Below are 21,916 nucleotides of genomic sequence, written 5' to 3'. Positions count from 1 at the left end.
ATAACTTTATGTATTACAATATCTAAACTAAAACTGAAATAAAGATGAATAAAAACTATATAGACTTTAAAAAAAAATAAAACAAAACAAAACAACAAAATTACTAAAACCTTAAATAAAACAAAAAAAAATGATTCAAAACATTAATAAAAACTATGATAGTTTCTCAATATTATTAAAGTGCCACATTATGGATTTTTAAAAATTACCCTTCATGCAGTGCGTAACAGCTCTAAGTGAATGAAAACATCCTGCAATGTTTTAAATCTGAAAGTGCACCATGTATAAAGTTATTGTCTCTCAAAAGAAAGCATCGACTCTGAATCATTGAAACGAGTCGTTTTTAAAATGAATCCCAAGCCGTTTCATGTTGAGTCAACATTAAACATTAGCATATAAACCACCCACTTGTTGGTCTTTTCACATTGGTCTGAATGAAAATGTAGATTCATTCTTTGCCACTAGGTGTCGCTTTGAGAGGTAAAAATAGCGGTTTCCCTGGTAACGCTGTAAACAAAGCAGCACTGCGCTCACAAACGCTGCTTTATCATGCATTACAGGCATGATGAAATGAAAATGAGACCAATCGGACCAATCACTGCAGATTAGCATCACGCAAAGGAGGGGTTTGAAAAAATTAATCGTTGACCGAATTGTTTGTGAGTCATTGAGCAAGTAAGGTAAAAATAAATGTATATTATAAGACAATGAAAGTGTTTTTTTACCTTGCATGCATGTCATCCTGTTGTTAGGGACTCCCAAAACCAAACTATGAACCTTTCATTACCCATAATAGGGGCACTTTAAAATGCACTGATGTTCATTTCAAATCAACAATAAAATTATTTCATTGATGTAAGTAATCCTTTTATCAACATCAGGTTTTTTTTTTATAAATTACAGTTCAGGCCAATCCAGCTATTGCACACATTTAGTGTAAAAACACAAACTACGCCCTCATCAAAAACACCTTTGTTTGTTTAACTTAAAGGTGGGGCTTTAATTCCTACAGATGCCATATAATGATTACTGTGATTTTTCCTATTCATTTTTCAACAAGTGGTCCATCTTCTCCTCACACTGCCTCATATGCACCAACCGCTGCATCATACAGAGAAAAACTGGGTCACATTAAAATGTTCCCAGCAAGAGAACGTTGTGTTAAAAACACCCCACCGAAAATCCACCACCCTTCAAAACCTGTCAGGAGCGCAGTTAACAATCTATATTTTCCAGCCATTTCATTATTTTTTCCATCAGTCGATTCCAGGTCCACCCGTATTCTCTCCAGCATTAAGTTGTGAGGTAACAATATAGGAATGGAACTCCATACATCCTCACAAACGAGAGACGAGGGAATCATAACTGTAATTTACCTCAACTCCTTGTTGTAGTTTTATAATTGAGACAATCGCTGCAAAAAATAAACTCAATTTCAAATGATTTCAGGCCGTCATCAACCTCTGCCCTGAAGTAGAGATCAAGCAGAGGAAGGGGGGCGGAGGGAGGAACGGAGGGGGTACTGACTCATCCATCAAACACACACACACACACAAAAGAGCTGTGAGCAGTCATGACAGAAATGAAGAGTAAGAGGATGACAGTTCGTTTGAGGACTCTGCTAACTAGGGCTGGGAATCGAGAGCTTAGAGAGTTCACAATCCGAACGTGATGAGAAACTTATCGCTGCAAAATAAGAGACTACACTAAAAGTTTGAGGTTAGCATGAAATGAATACTTTTATTTAGCAAGGACACATTAAATTGATCAAGAGTGACAGTTGAACATCTAGAATGTTTAAAAAAAAAATCTATTTCAAATAAATGCTGTTCCTTTGAACTTGAAAATTCTCTTTTCAACATTGCTATTAAGAAATATTTCTTGAGCAGCAAATCAGCATATTAGAATGATCATGTGACACTGAAGACTGAAGTAATGATGCTGAAAATTCAATTTTTTTTCTTTTTTTTAAAACATTTTGTGTGAACTGATGTCTCATTATTATATTGCGCAGCCAACAAACATACAGCACGACCAGTGTAGTCTAATTCATGCAATAATGACTTCCATAAATTGATCAAAAATACTCATGATTAATTCCCAAATTTGTGAGATATTAAGTGTACAGGCTTTATAATTGCTGGCTGGTTGTTCATGTGTTAACATAGCTAAAAAGACACTTTCAAAAGTACTTTTTAATTATAACTGGTACATTAAGTTTTTAAAAACTATTAAATGTCATCAAACATATTCAATATCAGTGTTATCAAATATATTGCTTTCATTAAGTATACAGTAAGTACACAGACTAAATACTTAGAAAATATTACTGACATTCTCTTAGCTCTACTTAGCATGAGAGTTTATGAAAAAAAGCTGCAATATTTTATTTGTGAACAAAATATTAACACCAGTTAATATTTGTATACAGTCACCACCAAGTGAATTGTCTGATTCATTGAAAAGACTGAATTCAAAAGAACAACTCATTCATGAATTAGACATTATTTATCTCAGGAAAATCACAGAGAACTAGATTTTACATAATGAATAATCATTTAAATTTGAGTGTTTCCCAGCCAAAAATACCGTTTAGATTCAAAAGACTTTGAATGCACAATACGGATCATTTTTGTTTAATTTCTGGAACTTGAAAACCAGTTCCCATTCATTGAAACAATAACAGCAATGAGCACATTACATTTGGAAAGACACACGTGAGTAAGTGACAATTTGTATTTTTTAGGGTGAACTATTCCTTTAAGATTCCCATTCCTACCGCAAACTGCTGTTTTTCATGCACATAAAAAGCTTGCTCTTAAATGACTGAGCCTATATTCATGATTTACATCTGCATATAATCCTCTTGTTTGAAAAGTAAAGTTGTACAACAGCCTCTTCAGTTCAGCAACATCAAAAAACAAAACGTTCCACAGCCTCAGGTGAGCATGATAGTCAGCATCCACATGAAGGCGACTGTGATCAATTATTCATTAAATTAATTCCTGAAAGCCAATCCCCCGACCCACATAATTGGGGTGATGTCTACAGCACTCTCTTTCATAGTCACAACACAGGCCGAAAGCCAAGAATATCCGAGGAAGTGCTGCGTTACGCTGTGCTGGATTGTTTGTGAATAAAACAAACGATTTCTCCCATCATTTAGCAAAGCAACGCCCCATCATGTACCTACAGGCAATAATATCTGCATCGCTACTGCAGTTATGCATATGCACGAGAAAATACAGTACATCTGTAATCCCCCGTGACTACATCATGCAGTTTCTGAGACAAATAAAAGCAGACAACATTCAGGCATGGTGTGCACGCTATGACACAACCTTCACTGCAAGCCAGAGGAGCGCGTGATGACGTTTGCATGAGCATCTGATACTGCGGTGGGAGACGGACGACGGACAGACACAGCTAGACAGATTGTGCAAAGACGGCGAGTAAAGAGCAGATGGCCTCGCTGCCTCCAACAGAACAATGGCTCCCAGGGAATCCACTGTCGGCCAATCACTGAGTGGCAAAAAAACACTCAGATGCTCGGTTTAGCCTCGTGTGCCACCGAACACTAGCGGAAACAGCAGGACAGGCCAGAGAAAGCAAGTAAATCTTGGTGCGTCGAATGAGTGTGTCTTTGATTCTTAAATTAGTGACAAGAGGCAGAGCAAACAAAACATTTGAAAGGCTAATCAAGATCTTAATACTGATGTCAAGCCACAAAGAATGCTGCACCAGAAAAAAAAAAGTTGATCGAAGCATGGGAGCATTTTAAACACTTTAAAGGAGGTCATAAGCAGCATATAGTATGTCGCCAGGTTGTCATGTTAAATGCTTTGACAACAGAATTCCCTAACAGCCAACTTCAACTGCTCCATAATGTTAAACTTCAAAGAATTCAAAGCGTGTAGATGCATTTCAAAAAAACAGAGGCTCCATAGAAAGAGTGTGTAACAGTATAAACAGAACATTTTTGGGAAGAATCAAAGAAATCAATAGATTTGCAAAATAATCATAGTTGCATCTTTTATGCTAAATACACAGTCCAGCATGTACCTTTTCATAAAATTAAACTTTTATTTAGTAAGGATGGAATAAATTGATCAGACGTGACAGTAAAGACGTTTATAAAATGTATCACAAAAATATTAAGCAGTAAATCTGTTTTCAACTTTGATAAGAAATGTTTTTTGAGGACCAAATCAAAATTAAAAAATATTTCGGAAGGATCATGTGGCACTGAAGACTGGAGTAATGATGCTTAAAATTCAGCTTTGCCATCAGAAATAAATTACATTTAATAAAATAATATCAATAAACAAGAAGTTAAACTTAAGTGACTTACATTTTAGACCCAATATTTAGTGTTTTTGCTCAATTTCGCTGATGAAAAAAGTTCCAAAGAACTGTTTTGTGTTTCCGAGCAACACAGCGGTGTTTCGTTACTGAATGAATCCACATTTTTGAACGAATCAAGTGATTCAGTAACCCATTCACAAAAATAGTAGTAACTTGCCTCGTTTCTGAACGAATCAGCCGTTTGAACGAATCTGTTGAATTAAGGACTATATGACTCAATTATTCAAAGCAGCCACCTACTGGTTTGGTCTCATATTTAAAACTTTCATTGCATTTATCCCAACATTTCTTAATTGTATGTTTAAAAAATATTTAAGACATTAATCTTATAAAATTCTTTATGCATTCAAAATTTTGCAGTGTAAATGCATTTATGGCACCTCAAGCTTCATCAAACAGTCTGTGTAAACATCTAATGCCACTTCAGATGCAGCTTCTGTGTTACCTGCAGTGGAAAGATGGAGCTTGTTGAAACTGAAACAACTCTAAAGTTAACAACTATACAAACTGAATCAATTGATACAATGTATGAATTAATTGAAACAATTTGATGTGAAAGATAACATTTAATAAGGTTATAAATAAAATATATATAAAATAAAAAATTATTTAAAAAAGTATAGATTTTTGTTTGTATATGCTTTCAATCATAGTTTTTAGAAAGAAAATCGGTATCGGCAGGTCACACTTACAAAAAAAAAAAAAAAAACGGAAATTGGAATCAGCTAAGAAAATTGCAATCTGTTCATCTCTAGTTAGAATAGAAAACAGATGTTATAAACTAACAACATTTCATAACATTACTGTTTTTACTGTTTTTCTGATCAAATAAATTCAGCCTTGGTGAGCATAAGAGACTTCTTTATAACTATGCGTAAGGATATTAAAATGTACATTTTTGCATTTAAATGTATCAATCTGGTACACTCAGAGTATAAAGGTAAGAGCGCAAACTCATTTTCAGTGTCCAAATTGAATACAGTTAAAATGTACCCACACTTTATAGTGGACTCAAACCTCTTTTCAGTTGTGATATAGTATCTCAAACTACATTAAATAGTGTAAACATCTGTCCACAATAAATGCTGGAAATTATGCAAATGTGAATATAATGTGTAACTGGCCCCCGTTGTGTTCCCAAATGCATGTTAAACTCAGCACATGCAGAGATGGAGCTTTCTGTTAACTGATATGCCAAAACACTGGATCATGAGCTGACTGAATAAGAAAACTCTGCACTTTGCTTTGAAATGCAGTGCTATAGACTACATATTTATTAAATTAAAATGCCACGTTTTGCAATTTGATAAATGCAGTCAGCTGTGTTGTGCTTTTGATTTTAATTAGTTTTAAAAGATGCTTTGCCAAAACAATGGCGCAAAACACAACATTAGATTAAATGGGGGAGAATTCCCACCTTTGGTGACTCTTCTGGGGAGATTTTTTAATTTGAGGGGGAGTTTTAGAGTTTTAGTATTTTTTAGACATATTTTTAAACAACACTCATCTAATCTAAAAATGTTTTGTCATGCAGTGTATTTGTGTTTTACAATTTATAATGTTGTTGATTCATATTTATATTATGAGGAAGATACTTTGACCTCATGCACCAGATCTAACATATACTGGATTTGTTTCTCAACTGTTTACATTCACTTAATAGCCTAGGCCTATATACCAACCATGTTTAGCATAAATCGACTGTGTTTACGTGAATACTCATCATTTTGACATAATTTGATATGTATTTGGCTGTTTCTATTTCATCATATGTCCCGAGCATCTTTCATGATGAAATATTTGCATGAATTTCCCACGTTACAAGCATGGAAACTGCAGAAATGAGTAGAATTATGCGCAATACCTGCAATCCCGCACCGAAATTCAAGCCCTGAGCTCAAAGTAATTTGCTCATGGATAAAACAATAACTAGAGGGGAAAAAAAACTGGATTCACATCTTTGATTATAATATTAGGCATTAACCACAATGGCTAAATAAAATTTATGCAGGAAGCAATGCTTTTGGGAAAGCATGAGAAAATATGGGATTCTTTAAAGAGATTAATCAACTAACACAATAGCTGTTCTCATTATTAACCAAAGTAGCTCAGGGTAAGATATCTGTTGCTTCCATTCAGCAGAACGGAACTGCAAAATACACTTTTTTTTCAGTAATCAGCTTGATGACGCTAGCCTAAACAACATGTACAATATACTATAAACTATTTTCTTTAGCGGTTAAAGGAACCCCACATTACAGGGTTTTTTTTCGCCCACAGTAAACACTGTGTACCAACCAAGGCACTCCATTTACACAGAAAACTAGTGCTACGCAAGCAAAAAACAAGACAGTTGTTTTCTCCCAGATGCACTTAAATCCATGTGTATTATTCATGGATCTTTCATTCCATCTAAGATACAAGTCTTCCTCGATCATGACTTCTTGAGAAAGCAACAGAACACATATGACTTGCAGATATGTGCTTGTCCTCTGTTGTTATTTCACTGCACTGAAAACAAAAGGGCTGAATTATGGTGAAATGCACTGCACTGACTGAAGCTTTCACCAGCGCGCGTTGAGGCAGCGATCGCACAGCTTCTCTCAAAAGCCCACCGATCACGCAATAGCCAGGTTTCAGAAATCCTGAAGATCAAACCTGCAGTCAAAGTGATGATAATCAAGCTGAACTGCTAAAGGCCTGGCAATTGCATCTTAGCATTTGGCTATGACTCATAGTGGCTAAGGCCCTGATCTTAAAATCTGCCTCAAACACACACCAATCAAACAAACCACTTTGTGTAGGATCAGAGAAACCATATCAAAGCTGAAGCGGGCGTCTTTAATCACTCTTGGGAGCCTCCATACAAGCGGACCGTTCTCCTGATGTCCACGTACATTCATCACTGGTGCTTACTGCTAACTTGTGTCATTTAATTGTAGGGCAAGACCTCATTTTGCTGGTTGTGTTTTGCTGCATTTAACTGCATCCCTTAAAGATTCAGAAGAAAAAAAACAACGTCGTAAAAACACTACTGGGAGACGTTGCACTTAAATGATTCAGTTTTGCAGGCAAAAGCACCATTAAATTCAAGCAAACTCTTTCACTTGTCTGACTACAAATGAAAAAACTGGGAACAATACAAAAGTACATGATACAAATGAGAAAGACCAAATCACAAGCTATAAACAAAGGTGAGAAGATGAATGAACGAGAACTAAGAAACAAGTCAAGACACATGACTGTACTTATGATGAATGGCAAAAATGGCTAATGATCTACTCATAATACTGCAACACTGGCCAACAACATCATTACAGTACTGCGCAATAAAAGACTGCAAAACAACTTTGGATACATTTAATAATAATAATAATAATAATAATAATAATAATAATAATAATAATAATAATTTATATTATTATTTAATTCATATATTATATTAACTTAACTAAAATTGATTGCATAACTTTGAATACATATATTAATATTAATACTAATTTTAATACTAATACTAATACTAATATTAATACAGTTATTTTGCATAATAAAAGCAATAAATCATATTTGTATTTAATTTTAGCATTTTAAGCCTAATGGTTAGACAACTTAAAAAAACACTTTGCATAAACATTATAGCATTAATAATGATAATAATAATAATAGTAATATTATGAACATTATTAATATTGATACAGTTATTTTGCACAATACAAGCAATAAATAATATGTTTAATTTTAGTATTTTAAGCCTAACTTTTGAGCAGCTAAAAAAACACTTTGCATAAATCATAATAGCATCATAAAAATCATGACAATAATAATAATAATAATAACAAAGTTAACAAATAATTCAGGCATACTAATAATATTATTACATAAATAATAATGCAATATTGGGTCATAACAGCTAGACATAATAATAATAATAATAAATAACAAATGCAAAGATATTTTGCATAAATAAAAAAAATAACTACAGTTTAGTCCCTTAAAATTAAGATTTGAGATTACTCAATCTTTTTTCTCTTTAACTTTTATCTATTTATGTAGGGCTCTGAGACATCATCTGACATGCTTCACAGATTCAGACATAGTCATATGTGTGATGCCATTTCCCCCTCTTCAATAATGGTTGATTCCTTTTGTACAAGAAGTTATGAAACCGGTTATAAAATGCATGCTGGCCGTGCCCCAGCCCTTCTATGTGCAGCTGATGCGATTGGTGCACTTTCTTAAGGCCTTGTTCTTGTTCTAAAAGGAATTATGCAACCGTGGTTTCAGCATACAAGCTTATTCAGCACGAGTAATCGCTGCAAACCTGCAGGTTCTGCGCCGCCCAGATTTTGTGACGAGGAGATGGGGCGGCAATGATGTGCCCTCTGGGAAGCTTTCAGGATGTCCCAGCCATGTTAGCCTCGGTTTCATCACCAGGCCCATGACAAAAACCCTGCATCCGGCTCCTCCGTTTCCATTGGCCATGCTGCTGCCCAATTAGTCAGCCTAAAGAAGCACCCAACCCCCCGCCTCTGACCGAAGGGCCAATACTTCCAGTCCAATAAATCTACTCTTAAAACTTTACTCACAGCTTTAACACATCTTTGAGTCACACTTTCCAAATATTAACAAAGAACAAAGCAAAAAATGAGAGAAAAAGCAATGCAAACTCAACAGTGAGGCTGATTTTAACAGCAAAGGCAGAAACCATCAAACAAAATACTACAGCAAAGACCTGTTTGGTCATTTAAAGGCTTTGGTGTTGAGCCAAAATCAAGCCAAAGAGAAACAATAATGGTCTTACTATTTAAGAATGTGAAACTGTATTAAGTAGTATTAAATATAAATAACAGGGATGGGAATTTTGGTCATTTATTATGGAGAACAGCAGTGCCACTGCAAAAAGAAAAATCATCATCATCAAAAATAAATAAATAAATAATAAAAACTGTCAATAACTGACTTTCAAAACTTACAAAAACAGATATTTAAATGTCTAAGAATGAAAATAAAACGGTTAAATGTGTTAGTTAAGTGACGTGGGAGGTTTAAAGAATATCAATTTTGAAGTGATTATTCAAAGTGATTATTATTTTTATTTTTATTTTTTTCTCTCCAGTGTGCACTTCTGCACATCCATGTCAACAGATCAACACCTTGCTATTTTGGAACATAGCAGCACACCTCAATATGGAAATCACAACAAACAGAACCACAAAAAAATATCTTTATCAGTATATTTCGAGATACATTTAAGAAATTTAATGCAGTCCAGATGCAGTTTAGCTTGGGCATATGTTAACAATATATCAGAAACGCAGGCTCAACTCAGTGTAGCCCTTTCTTCAGATTTCAGCTAAATTCCACTGTGGTTTGATTCCTTCTCCAAATTCACCACTTGAAATATCCTTATTAATTTGGAGTATTAATTATGCAGATATTATGAACACATGGCTCAAGACTGGGGTAGAGTGAAGACATGAATAGAGCTGCGGCTTTCATACTGTGACACACAAAGCACCATTATTTATGTGCATCACACCATACAATAACTTACTGTATTTCCTGCTGCTGATGCTCATTATTCAGTCTTCCCTCTGGACTAACTAGTAATCAGTGCTGTTAGTTTCCACCTGACTAATTGTCCAAGATATACAACAGGAACAGTCCAGAATATAGGGTACTTGCACACAGGGCTGGGCGACATAAACATAAAAAATATATATATAAAAAAAAAAAAAAAACTTGGCGGGAATATGCAGCTCATTTGCATTTAAAGCGATACACTCCAAAACATCTCTTTTTTAGACACGCCAAAATGACATTTTCCAGCTATTATAATAAATGATCTGTTGAGTATTGTGGGCTGAAACTTCACAGACACATTCTGGGGACACCCAAGACCCAATTACATCTGTAAAAAGGGGCATAAAAGGTGCCCTTCAAATGTGCATTTAAGTCAACCTTGCTTCCTAAAGAAATTCTTTGTTGCTTCCTTATCTAGTGACTATGAGAATTAAGAGAACTTAAAATGTAGTAAAATTCAATTCAATACATTAAATTTAACATTAAAATTGGTAAGTTAGAACTGTTTCAAACTGTCATTTCAATTAATCCGAACTTTGATTTTGATTTTCCACATTTCATTTTACATGTATGAAAATATTAATACATTATTCAAAATAATGAAACAATAAATAAAATAATAGAATAGAATCATTAAAAAAATAGCAAAGAACAAAAAAAATTTATAACTATACAAATAATTTTAATATTAAAATGTTAATATTATTTTAAGAATATAAATTTATTTATATTTAATTTATATTTTCTACTACATTTAAGATACTTCATTTTTAGTTACTCAACAAAAAAAAAAAGATGTTTGGTTAAATGATGAATCGTTGGTTTAAATTTGAAAAATTAAAAAAAACAAAAAAAAACATACAAGTAAAGATCCAACATAAAATTAAAATATATATAAAATATAAAAAGAAAAATTATACGTGTGTGTGTGTGTGTGTGTGTGTGTGTGTGTGTGTGTGTGTGTGTGTGTGTGTGTGTGTGTGTATTTATTTAGCCCAATGAACAAACTGAAGTCAATTGACTCGAGATGGAATTTAATCTGACACATCTGCCGCTACAATGTGCCACAGAGAAGAACACTCACACAGCTAAGCCTAACCTTCAACTCTAAAATTGACATCAAATGAGACACCCAATACTCAATGGCACTTTTGGGTGCCCTGTGGCCAAACTCGTCTCGGTCTGACTAATACAGATCGCGGCACAGGAATCTCTCCACGTCACAGTAAATGAGCTGGTCGAAACCGTATTAACTGATGCACTGCTCATGTAGACAATGCCATGACCCTAGGGATTTTTTTCAAATCAAGAAACAGGTTTGTGTTGCCTGATAATATTAACAATAATATTACTTTTTTGTCCCTTAGAAATGCACATTTAATAGTAGAAGTAGCTTGAGTTAGGAAGCAGATGTAAATTTTTGTAAAAACTTCTGTAAAAAATTATAGCAACCTCATTTTTATATGGTAAAATCAAATTATTCTGATTGAGGTTTGTTTTTTTTGTTTTTTTAAATCATCGGTTTTCCTTAGTAGCATACAATTAAATCATGATAAACCACATAGCACACCTATATAACTGAATGATGGCGATTTGTAGATTGAAAAGACAAACCGTGTTTCTGCTGTTTGTCAGCGCTGTTTCAACTGGCTGTAAACTCATTTCAATCAATAAGCCATTTGTGTTCTTCACTGAATTCAACTTTTTTACACTCGATCTCTCAGTGCTGCTTAGCGCTCGCACGAGCGAGTAACAGTGTTGCCAGACGATAATTATCGTATCTGTACGATAATTTGGGCCTCTGTATGATATACGTGATGCCCTACTTTTAAGCCATCGAGCACTATGTTGCAGTCTGTACAGTGGTGCCGCACCTCAACAGCTGTCTACACTGGACGCGACAAAGCGACCGTAAAAATTAGTTTGAACTTTGTGTCAGTAAGTCATAAATAGAATGCGGCAGCAGTTTACTGTCGGGGATATGTCATGTCACACCGCGCCGCATCCAGTGTAGGCAGCATCACTGTTTATAATGAGTATTATAGTAGGCTATTTTGTCGCGTCACTCGCCAGACACGGTGTGAGATTTGTCTGTCGCACCCCACCACATCCACTGTAGACAGTATCACTTATTGTAATGGGTTCTATAGTATTTTTTCATGCTGCTCGCATCTGGAGTAGCCACTGTGTGAGGTAGCCTATGCCAGTTATTTATCTATTGTGGTAATTTACATATCGTGTTAAAAAGTTGTTGTTTAAGATTAAAATATATGTATTCTTGTATTCAATAACTTTCTTCCAAATACGATAATTTTGAGCTTCTGGTACAATACTTGGACATTTCCAATCTGGCAACACTGGCAAATAAACATCTCTCTAGTGAGCAGCTCGTGCCGCGCCGCTGTCTGAACTTTGAGCCACGCAGATAAACGGTCCGTGTGGCGCGCTTTAAATTACTAGCGCTTAGAGCTGCACGATAAATCGCATTTGTGATTTTCATGCGCATCTCATCGGTGAAGCCGGGTCTGTGATTAGAAGCAAATCTCCATCACGTGCATTCAGATGGAGTGGCATTTACTACACAGAGCCGTTGTTCACTGACAAGCTACGAAATATCGTGATAAATATATAATAGAATTAATTGCGCAGCCCTACTAGCGCTCCTTTGTTCTGCTTTTGGCGCATTAACATTATATTGAACATTTATCAAACTCTTTATATCGTTTTATCGAGGAAAATGATATTGCGATAATTATCTTTATCGATTTTTCGCCCAGCCCTACATGACCCTAAAACAAGCTGCTAACAAGGATGCAGTGATGCCATGTGACAGATTACACACTTCTTAAACAACCAGGGTGGATGACAGGCCAAACATAAGCAGCTGAGTTTGGGTGTCGAACACATCGTCAGAGAAAAGTTATAATGTATAAATCCTCAAACAACATGTGCTCAATTCAGTTTAACATCCAAATAAGAACAGCTAGTCAAATACCAATGCTCTCAAACTTCATTTCCACATAATCTTTTCATAATGCCTTTCCACATCTGATTAGTGCAGCTGAATCATTATTAGGAGCTTTGAGTCTTCAGGGTATCAGCTGGAAAAAAAATAGCAGATTAACTGAATTGCATCAATAGGTTCTTGTTTTACTTGACAGACTTCAATTCTTTAGATATATATGATGATGGTGACATTTACACTAGTTTACATTTTAAGAAAGAGAACATTATGTAAATAAATTACTCTGCTATCTGCGCCTCAACACAAATCTGACCTAAACACAGTGCCTCTGTGTGCATCACACCACGTTCAATCATATCAAATCAATCTTAATAAAAAAATAAATGGCAGTTGTTATGCTTTCACAAGTATTTATTTAGTGATTCTTATTAAATGTCCAATACAGTTTCTGAATGTTATTCACAATTTTGTAGTATTGTATTTTATTTTTTGTATTTGTATCAATATTTCTATTTCACTTTAGTTACGCAAGGCAAAAGAAGTTAAAATAAACTAAAATTTGCTGCATTTCAGAATACAGCTGCTACTCATGAATGTGAAGGCTGCAACTGGATAATTGAAGATAAGCATAATATTATGCAACTATGCATTACTGCCTCAAGAACAAATCATGCAACCAAATAAAGTAGATTTAGTTAGAAATATAGACTTTATTTTCCGATTTAAGTTACAAACGGCTCCTGCAGTCCCTGAACATTACAAGCACAACTCATATAAATGAGAGCTATATGAGGATCAAAACATGACTGCTGTCTTTGGTGAGTTCCTTGGTGCCCTTAGTGAAAAGACATGACCAAAGTAGGAAAAAATACAACAAACAAGGTGGGCAAGTACATAAAACAGGCAAAATGTCACAGAAGGGAAGGCAAAGCATCTACATGATTGGCTGATCATGCTGTAAAATAGAACAATGCACACCTATGATAACAGGTGCACTCACTGTCAGCCCGAATGCATTTAACTGGTAAAAATGGACAAACTAATTACAAAGTCAACAAATCACCCACTCAAAAATCAGAACTTGTGGTCATATCCAAATTGAAATTAACTTGAAATTACTTATAACACAAAAAGATGAGTGTGAGAGCTGGTTTTTATACGCTAAATACACTTGTGGTGTTTACCAAGAATTTAATGACTAATCATCTAAAAAATTAATGATAATAACAGCCAAACAACACTGTGTGGTAATATTAAGCTATACAAAATTTTGAATAAATAAATATCTACTTAATATGACTCTGAAGTGTCTCGATGGGAATAAAAAGAATATTCATAAATATAGTAAATAAATACATTGATCGAATAAAATTTGCATTATACAGTATTATAATGTTGGTCAAATATCATAATATTTAATATTAAAATAACACTGCTAACTGTTTAATAATAATATTTCACAGAGTGCCTTTCAGAGTACTCAAAGATAGTTGTGTAAGGGAAATAAGGCTTTTCGAACTAAAATAAGATTATTTTTGACAGCTGTCACCTTGCATCTTCAAAAAAATGGCACAGAGCAGCTTTGACGTTTTGATGACTAATGGACTGAAAAGGTGACTATTAATAACAACAGCCAAACAGCATTACATGGTAACACAATATATTAGTGATACTTTGTTGTAGTAGCCTCTTTAATGAATGCACAGAGCCGCTTTGACGTTTTGACAACTCATTTGTTGCACAGGGAAAAAAAGTCAAACGATGACTAGGTAGCAAGATGATGACAGAGTTATCTTTGTAATGCAAATGATATGCACACGGTGGAAGGTGCGATTTGACTTGACCAAATTTAGACATGTGGATTTCTGCCACAACACTTTGCACGACAGAAATATTTGGAAGTTGCAGTCTGAATGCACTTGACTGAAAACATCGCGTCGGACGCGAACAAGCGATTTCACCAGCGTTATTCCGCACAGCCTGGTTATTTCTCTATCCATCGTGCGCGTTTCCATTGTGGACTGTGGAACTGCATTATGACATGCTCGCTTGCCCCGCTTCCGATCAGAGCTGCAGCGATGCATCGCGTTCATTATTACAGTTTCACACTACACGCGCGTTATTACGCACCTACCATCAGCGGGGGCGGGTTAACATCTACTATACAACAGTTCAGCTTTTACCCCTGTCAAATAACCAGACGAACAACTTGCGTCAGGCTCTGAGGAGCTTTCATACAGAGAAAAAAAAATCCGTTTGCGTTACATAAACACAGTGGGAACACGCGCAAAATATCCCGCGTCTATAAATAACACAAAAGTGGAGATACGTCAGTACTCACGGGCGTGAATGCGGCTATCGGCACCTCAATCCAGATTCAAAGGACCCCCGTCCACCATTGGAATAAAGTTGAGAGCCCACCTCTAATCTCGATGATGTTCCCAGGAATGAAGCGGATCTGTTTGATCACACTAGCGGCCTAGAATACTCTCGCGGGGTCGCCACTCTGTAGCGCGCAACGTGGTTACAGAAACACGCCGTGATTGGCTGAAGCAGCGCAGGGACCGCCCACGATCCGTCAGTCAGGGCAGGAGGCTGAACCCAAGCGACGATTCTGATTGGCGGAGGACTCCAACGCGAAACAGATTGGCTGTAAACACAACGGATGATTACATTTGTAAGATAAAAATGCAAATTTGTTGTGGTTAATTAATTATATCAGTAAACGACAGAGTGATGATGATCAGTTGGCTTGGCCGCAGCTATTACAGGGTTGCAGTCTACTAAAATATTTATGTTAGTTTTATACTGAGTTCCCACACTTTGTGACCAGTGCTCTGATTCTTAAATCATGCACAAAAAAATGTCTTTACTCGACATTCATTTTTAAAATACAACATTTTCAGTTTGATATTAAACAGACACGATCCTATTATTGTTCTTTACACAAGTTTTATTTAGTCTTTATTTTTGCTAAATTATGACATGAAATTATAACTTACTGCCCTAAATAACTTTGCAACTAACGTGGCTTCCAGTGTGTTGTTTCTAATTATTTTACTTTGACATAAACAGTCCATTATGTTGCTTTAAATTGCATCCTGTTATTTTATTATCGTAATCATTATAGTCATTAACACACTGGTCTGTTGCGCGCAAATAGTTTTAATGTGTGCTGCACTTTGTTATTCTTAGTTCTATTCTCGCAGTCGCGCCTTCAAAGAAAATGGCTTACTTCCGCGATGAAAAATAAGCAAAAATAGACAGTATGTGTTTTAAAGAATCTCTACTCTGTCCTGATAGAGCTTGGAAGTTATTAAAAAATAAATAAATAAACAAATCCATTTGTTTTACTTTTGTCGGTGCTGTCAGATATTTATTAAATGAGGCAAACATATTCGTTCCTCTTTCTATATTTCACCTGCAACATCACACAGACTCTTAACTCATCTACTCATTCATGCAAAATTCATAAATATTTATAATAAATATTATGCTAGTATCTGACTGTTTAGGAGTATTTAGGGAGTTTTGAGATAAAATGAAAGCAGCAAAAGCTTGCACCATATGTGAATATCTCTGAACATGTTAGATTAATCCAAATAATGTTGTGATACATAAACACTCTACACTAGCATTGGCGAAAAGCAATATCTAGCCAAATAAATATTTAAATATTTTAAATCATGACTTTTCCTTTCCCGTGACTTTTTAAGATTTTATGAATTTTCAAGCTCCATTTACATAAATTTCCTGATATTTCCAGGTTTTCTGTGGAACCCTGTTCATAGTCTATGCAAAAGCTAGTGGAAACTGCACACACCCCAAAAAAAAGAAAAGTGAAATGAAAAATATTGCTTTTAATCAACACAGACTGTGCGTTACATCTGTATTTGTTTATCCTCCTCTTTGCTTATTTGCTAAATTAAGTAAGGCACAACACATCTGATCTGCAACAAGTCCATTGAGCTCTGAGTCCAGACCAAACTGGAAGAACAAATGGGGAGAAATCAATAGAGCAAATGTTTTTTACGAGTGCACTGTTTATTGATTTCCCCATCATTAGATATTGAGGGGAAGAATTAGCGGTTTGAATTATGTCAGAATGTAGGTAATATTTTCAGTTTCCTCTGACTCATCCAGTCCTTCCAGATGCTTTACAGAACTGTGGATTATGGACTTTGTCCTAAAATATCAGCATTCAAGCTTTTAAAAAGCACTATAAAAGTATCATACAGCTTCTCCATTTAACTTGTGTGCTATTTCAAGTCGTCACATTCATATGATAGCACTGTATGATAAACAGACATCAGTGGTGCCATAACTTATAGTGCTTTCTGTCATTTACAGCTTGACAGGCTCAGTTGTCATTCACTTTCATTACATGGACACTTTTGGTTTCCATGTAAAAGAGAAGGTCATATAGTTTTGGAATGACATGATATTCAGTATAGGCTAAATAATGATTATTCTATACTATACATGTTCCTTTAAGAAATTGTACAGATTAAATGTGCAATATGTAGCTAATTTTGCAAATGTATTTGATTTTCCCTATCAGTGAATAATAGACAACCCTGTCCACCCCTCAACTCACCTTATCAAAGCCTGGGTGAATAAATTTCCATACTCCGTCCTCTCTGTCCGACAAACAAAAAGATATCGGAAGGAATTTAAAATATTGCACAAGATTGCATCAGTGAGAGTTTGGACAGGAAGACTTTAAGGTCACTGATTTTGTGAAAAGCAAGAACAATTGGACCACCAATACCGTTTCTGAAATGATAAAGATCTGTGCTCAAAATCCTGATCAACTAACCCATGTTGTTCATTCACAGTGAACATTTAAACCTTCATTAACCTTGATACAACTTGTGTCACATATATAAACTGTATATTAAACATCAAGTCTTTTCTGATCAACTGTGATTGTTTCACACCACACAGGACTTTTGCAGTCAGCACAGACAGAGCATGGAAGGAATTTCAAATCTAGCCTTCAGCGCACATCAGTCCCTGTTGTTATTTCTCCTATGGAGGCTCTTTACCTTTTTTGTGATGGATGGATGGATGAATAGATCTAAAACATGTTGATAAAACATAACTGAGAACAGTATGAGCTATAACCGAGCAACCTCTGATTTGTGTCTGGGTTTCCCCTGCCAATAAACTTTATAAAAATCACTTCCTCTCAGTACAAACAACACCGTCATGTCATGGTATAGCACTCAGCTGCTAAATATACATCTCTGTGAGCTTTGCAGGTAGGATAAAGAAGGTGAGTGTGGACATATGAACATGCCGAGCCTCTCTGGAGATTGCCAGCCTTCTACATCATTGATAGAAAGCAGAGACAGGAATGGGGTCAGCAAGAAAAACACATCCTGACCTGTCTGAACTCGAAAGCTTTACCCATCTACTGTATTATGGCAGGTCTCTGCATTAGACTAGGGTCAGAAATAACTATTTTCCCTCTTTTGTCTTTGATGATCGGATTATATGATCAATGGGCCTTATTCATGAAACAAGAGCAGAATAAATCTGTGTAAATCGTTCGCAAAATCTTTAGTTAAAAAAATAGTTGCATTCAAATCAATGCAAGAAATTGCATAAGAATGGATTTATGAATGATCTGAAATTCATTTTGCATGTTTCATGAATAAGGCTCGATGTTCTTTTCCAAGAAAATACTTAAAGGGAAAGTTCACCCAAGAAATGTGTATATGACTCTTCTTTCAGACAAATAGTTATACTGAAAAATGTCCTGGGTCTTCCAAGCTTTATAATGGCAGTGAATAGGGGTCGAGATTCTTAAGCCCAAAGAAGTGCATCCAACCATCATAAAAAGTTCTCCACATGGGTTAGGGTGTTAATAAAGTCCTTTTGAAGTGAAACGATGCATTTATATAAGAAAAATATCCATATTTAAGACTTTATATACCGTAATCTCAAGTCGTACACTTGTTCACGAGAGAGTGCTGTTTCAATGGATGACGTATGACAAACAGTAGATGTAGATAGAGTAAGCTCCAGTGAGAATATGCTTTGATAGTCTCGAGAGAACCAAGTTTTGTTTACAGCAAAGGAAAACCAGTCTCCTCTTGGCTTATATCGAAATCCTCCAACATTTTCTTTACAAATCCTCGTTTTGTACTTGTAGTTTGTGACCGGTGTTTTGTTTTGCTCTCTCCTCTGCACTTCTGCGTTCGTTACTTCTCACTCTCTCGTGAACATATGTACGACAAATAGCAAAAGGTAGAGATTACAGTTCATTAAGTTTTAAATATGGATATTTTTCTGACACAAACGCTTCACTTTGCTTCAGAAGGCCTCCTGGAATACTTTTTATGATGGATGGATGCACTTTTTTGGACTTCAAAGTCTTGACCACCATTCACTGTAATTTTAAAGTTTGGAAGACCGAGGATATTTTTTTAATGCAACTCAGATTGTATTTTTTTCTGAAATAATAAAGTCATATACACCTAGGATGTCTTGAGGGTGAATAAATCATAGGGTCATTTTCATTTTTAGGGTGAACTATGCCTTTAAATGGATTTTTGAGTGGTGTTTAGTACTGTAAAACTCACCGCCATGATGCTTGGTTGTTGTAGATGGTTGCAAGGGTGTAGCTATGTTTTTACTAAGCTTATGGTTGCTAGTAAATGTGAATATAATTTAGCATATTGTTTCACACTGCAGAAGTTTAACACAGCAAAAATCTTTATGAGTATATACTGGCACTAGTACATGTCTTTGTTTAAGGGTCAGGGTTCCCCTCTCTGCTCTAGTGCTCAAACATTGTGTTTACAGATGAAAGCATGAGACGACTCCACTTAGGATGCAAGACTGTCAGGCACTGCAATTGGATGAAAGAGAAAGATTAAAGAACACTGGGCCCAGCAGCATGGATAATTAATTCATAATGGATTAACGAGACTACAGAGGCAATGATTAGGGAGGGAGGTGGGAAAGACTGGGAAAAGCCGAGAGATGGAATTTAACAAGTGTGGTGAGTCCTCTCTAGGGTAGCCATGCGGAGGCCAGTGGGTAATGCCACTGCAAGATGCTACAGTCACACATTTGATGGTTTGTAAATGCTATTAGAATGACTACTGCTCTGTGGATACTCAAGAGTTGCCTTGAGTGATGCTTCTAAAATTACTTTGTTTCAAGACCAAAGACATCAAGTGGCAACCAAAAACAGCACCAACAGTGTTTTGTTAAAATGTACTCACTCTCAGACCATCCAGGATGAGTTTGATTCTTCATTAGAACAGACTTGCTCACAAGTGGATCTTCTACAGTGAATGGGTACCGTCAGAATGAGAGTCCAAATAGCTTCTAAAACATCACAATAATACACAAATAATCCACGCAAATGTATGTTTGTAATTGTTTTTGTTTGTTTGTTTGTTTGTTTTCAAATCAGCATTTTGGGTGGCCTAAAGGGGAATACATTTTCAGAAAATGTAAATTTTTGGGTGAACAATTCCTTGAAAACTTGAAAAGTTAAAATCTGTTTGCTGTTAAATTTAGGTGTGTCTTCTGAAAATGGTTTCAGCCAATAATGGGTTCAGCCAAAACAAAATATGTTATGCTGTTTTTGACTCACTTTTACCAAATAAAAGACGAGTTTACATCAAAATACTCTTGATATGTTTTGATGATTTGGATGTCAACAACAACAGGATGGAAAGCATTTTCTGAACCCTTTCAAAACTCTGTTTTGCCATCTTAACATTTCACAGTTATACAATTAGCTGAATTTTGTTATTGATATTTGATCTTGAACAAACCTGAGACTCATTTTTGGGTCGAGGTCCACCAGTTGAGAACTGTCATTTCGATGGGGACTAATTTAGATTAATTTATATGAGACAACAATGCTGTGATGATATTCTAAAACACCTTTATGTACCTAGTGAAAATACATCTACTTAATACAATTTTACTTTAAATTTTCATATTTCTTATTATAGTTTTATTTATTTATTTTTGAAATCTTAATACTAAACATTTATTAGATTTTTTTTTTTCTCAGACTTTCCCAAATGTATAATACTTTGAAACTCTTGCAACACACATTTGTTGTTTAACACAAGGGGCTGCTGACAGAAATGACATTTAAGTAGGGACATACAGGCAACATGATGCTAAACAGTATTTTTGGAATTAAATGTTAAAATTTCAAAGGTCTTGTAAGGGCATAGTAAGTCTCTTCATATCAACATTAGTGTCTCCTCACATACACGATAAGCTGTTGTGTAGAAAAACTGCTCTTCAATTCAGGATGCTTTGAAAAGCCTGCTTTGGGCTCTTAGCATTAATAATCTATTTGAAAATGTGTTGCAAACAGGTAATGTTTATTCAACCTTTACTTGCTTAACTTCATAATTCAACCATAGCATGAGCAAAAAGTCCCCTGGATGTCTCTGACATTTGATTTTGGGAGAAAAATATAAATTATGCAATTGTAAGGGATGAGTTTCTGTCTTGTTTTCATGCGCCTTTGTCGCTCCCTGCTTCTCAATGTCAGCTCAATCAATCAAGGGCTCTCTCAGGTTGGAATCCTCATTTTCCAGGTTCTGCTTTTCAACAGGCGAACAATGGAGCTTTGCCTTACCAATTCACCTTGAACGCAGGTGAAACCTCAGTGGGATCGAGTGACACTTTCTGCCATCTTCCGTGTCTCTCACTCTCCCAGCTGTCTGCTGAGACACACAATACGTATTTTGGAGATTCGGAGTGGTTTAGTGAATTGGTTTAGTCCTGCACGCAGAGATCACGTGAAGCATTGAATTTCACGCAGGGACAGAGATTGCCAGACTGTGACAACATCAGCGGGTCCTTTTGTTAGCGCGGTGGATGTTCAATAACTGCTCAATAGCCTGAATTACTATTGATAAACAGATCTGTGGCGTGGGCGACTTGAAAAGTGGGTTAGTGTTGTTTAGTGGCCTAGTTTGTAATGTTTGTGACCGTACACTTACATAAATGTGT

General features: G+C 35.6%; 1 protein-coding gene across 2 annotated transcripts in view; it reads right to left on the bottom strand.

Annotated features, from left to right (window-relative positions):
• Positions 1 to 15,437, bottom strand: part of LOC109096886 (double-stranded RNA-specific editase 1-like) — a 155,450-nt gene extending 140,013 nt beyond the window's left edge. For both annotated transcript variants that reach the window (XM_042731786.1, XM_042731787.1), the window contains exon 1: positions 15,255 to 15,437. The gene's annotated coding sequence lies outside the window, so the exon portion shown is untranslated. The remainder of the gene's footprint in view (positions 1 to 15,254) is intronic.
• Positions 15,438 to 21,916: the final 6,479 nt, after the last annotated feature.

This window comes from Cyprinus carpio, chromosome B9 (assembly GCF_018340385.1).
Source record: "Cyprinus carpio isolate SPL01 chromosome B9, ASM1834038v1, whole genome shotgun sequence".
Lineage (NCBI taxonomy): Eukaryota > Metazoa > Chordata > Actinopteri > Cypriniformes > Cyprinidae > Cyprinus > Cyprinus carpio.
This window is presented reverse-complemented; position numbering and strand designations above follow the sequence as displayed.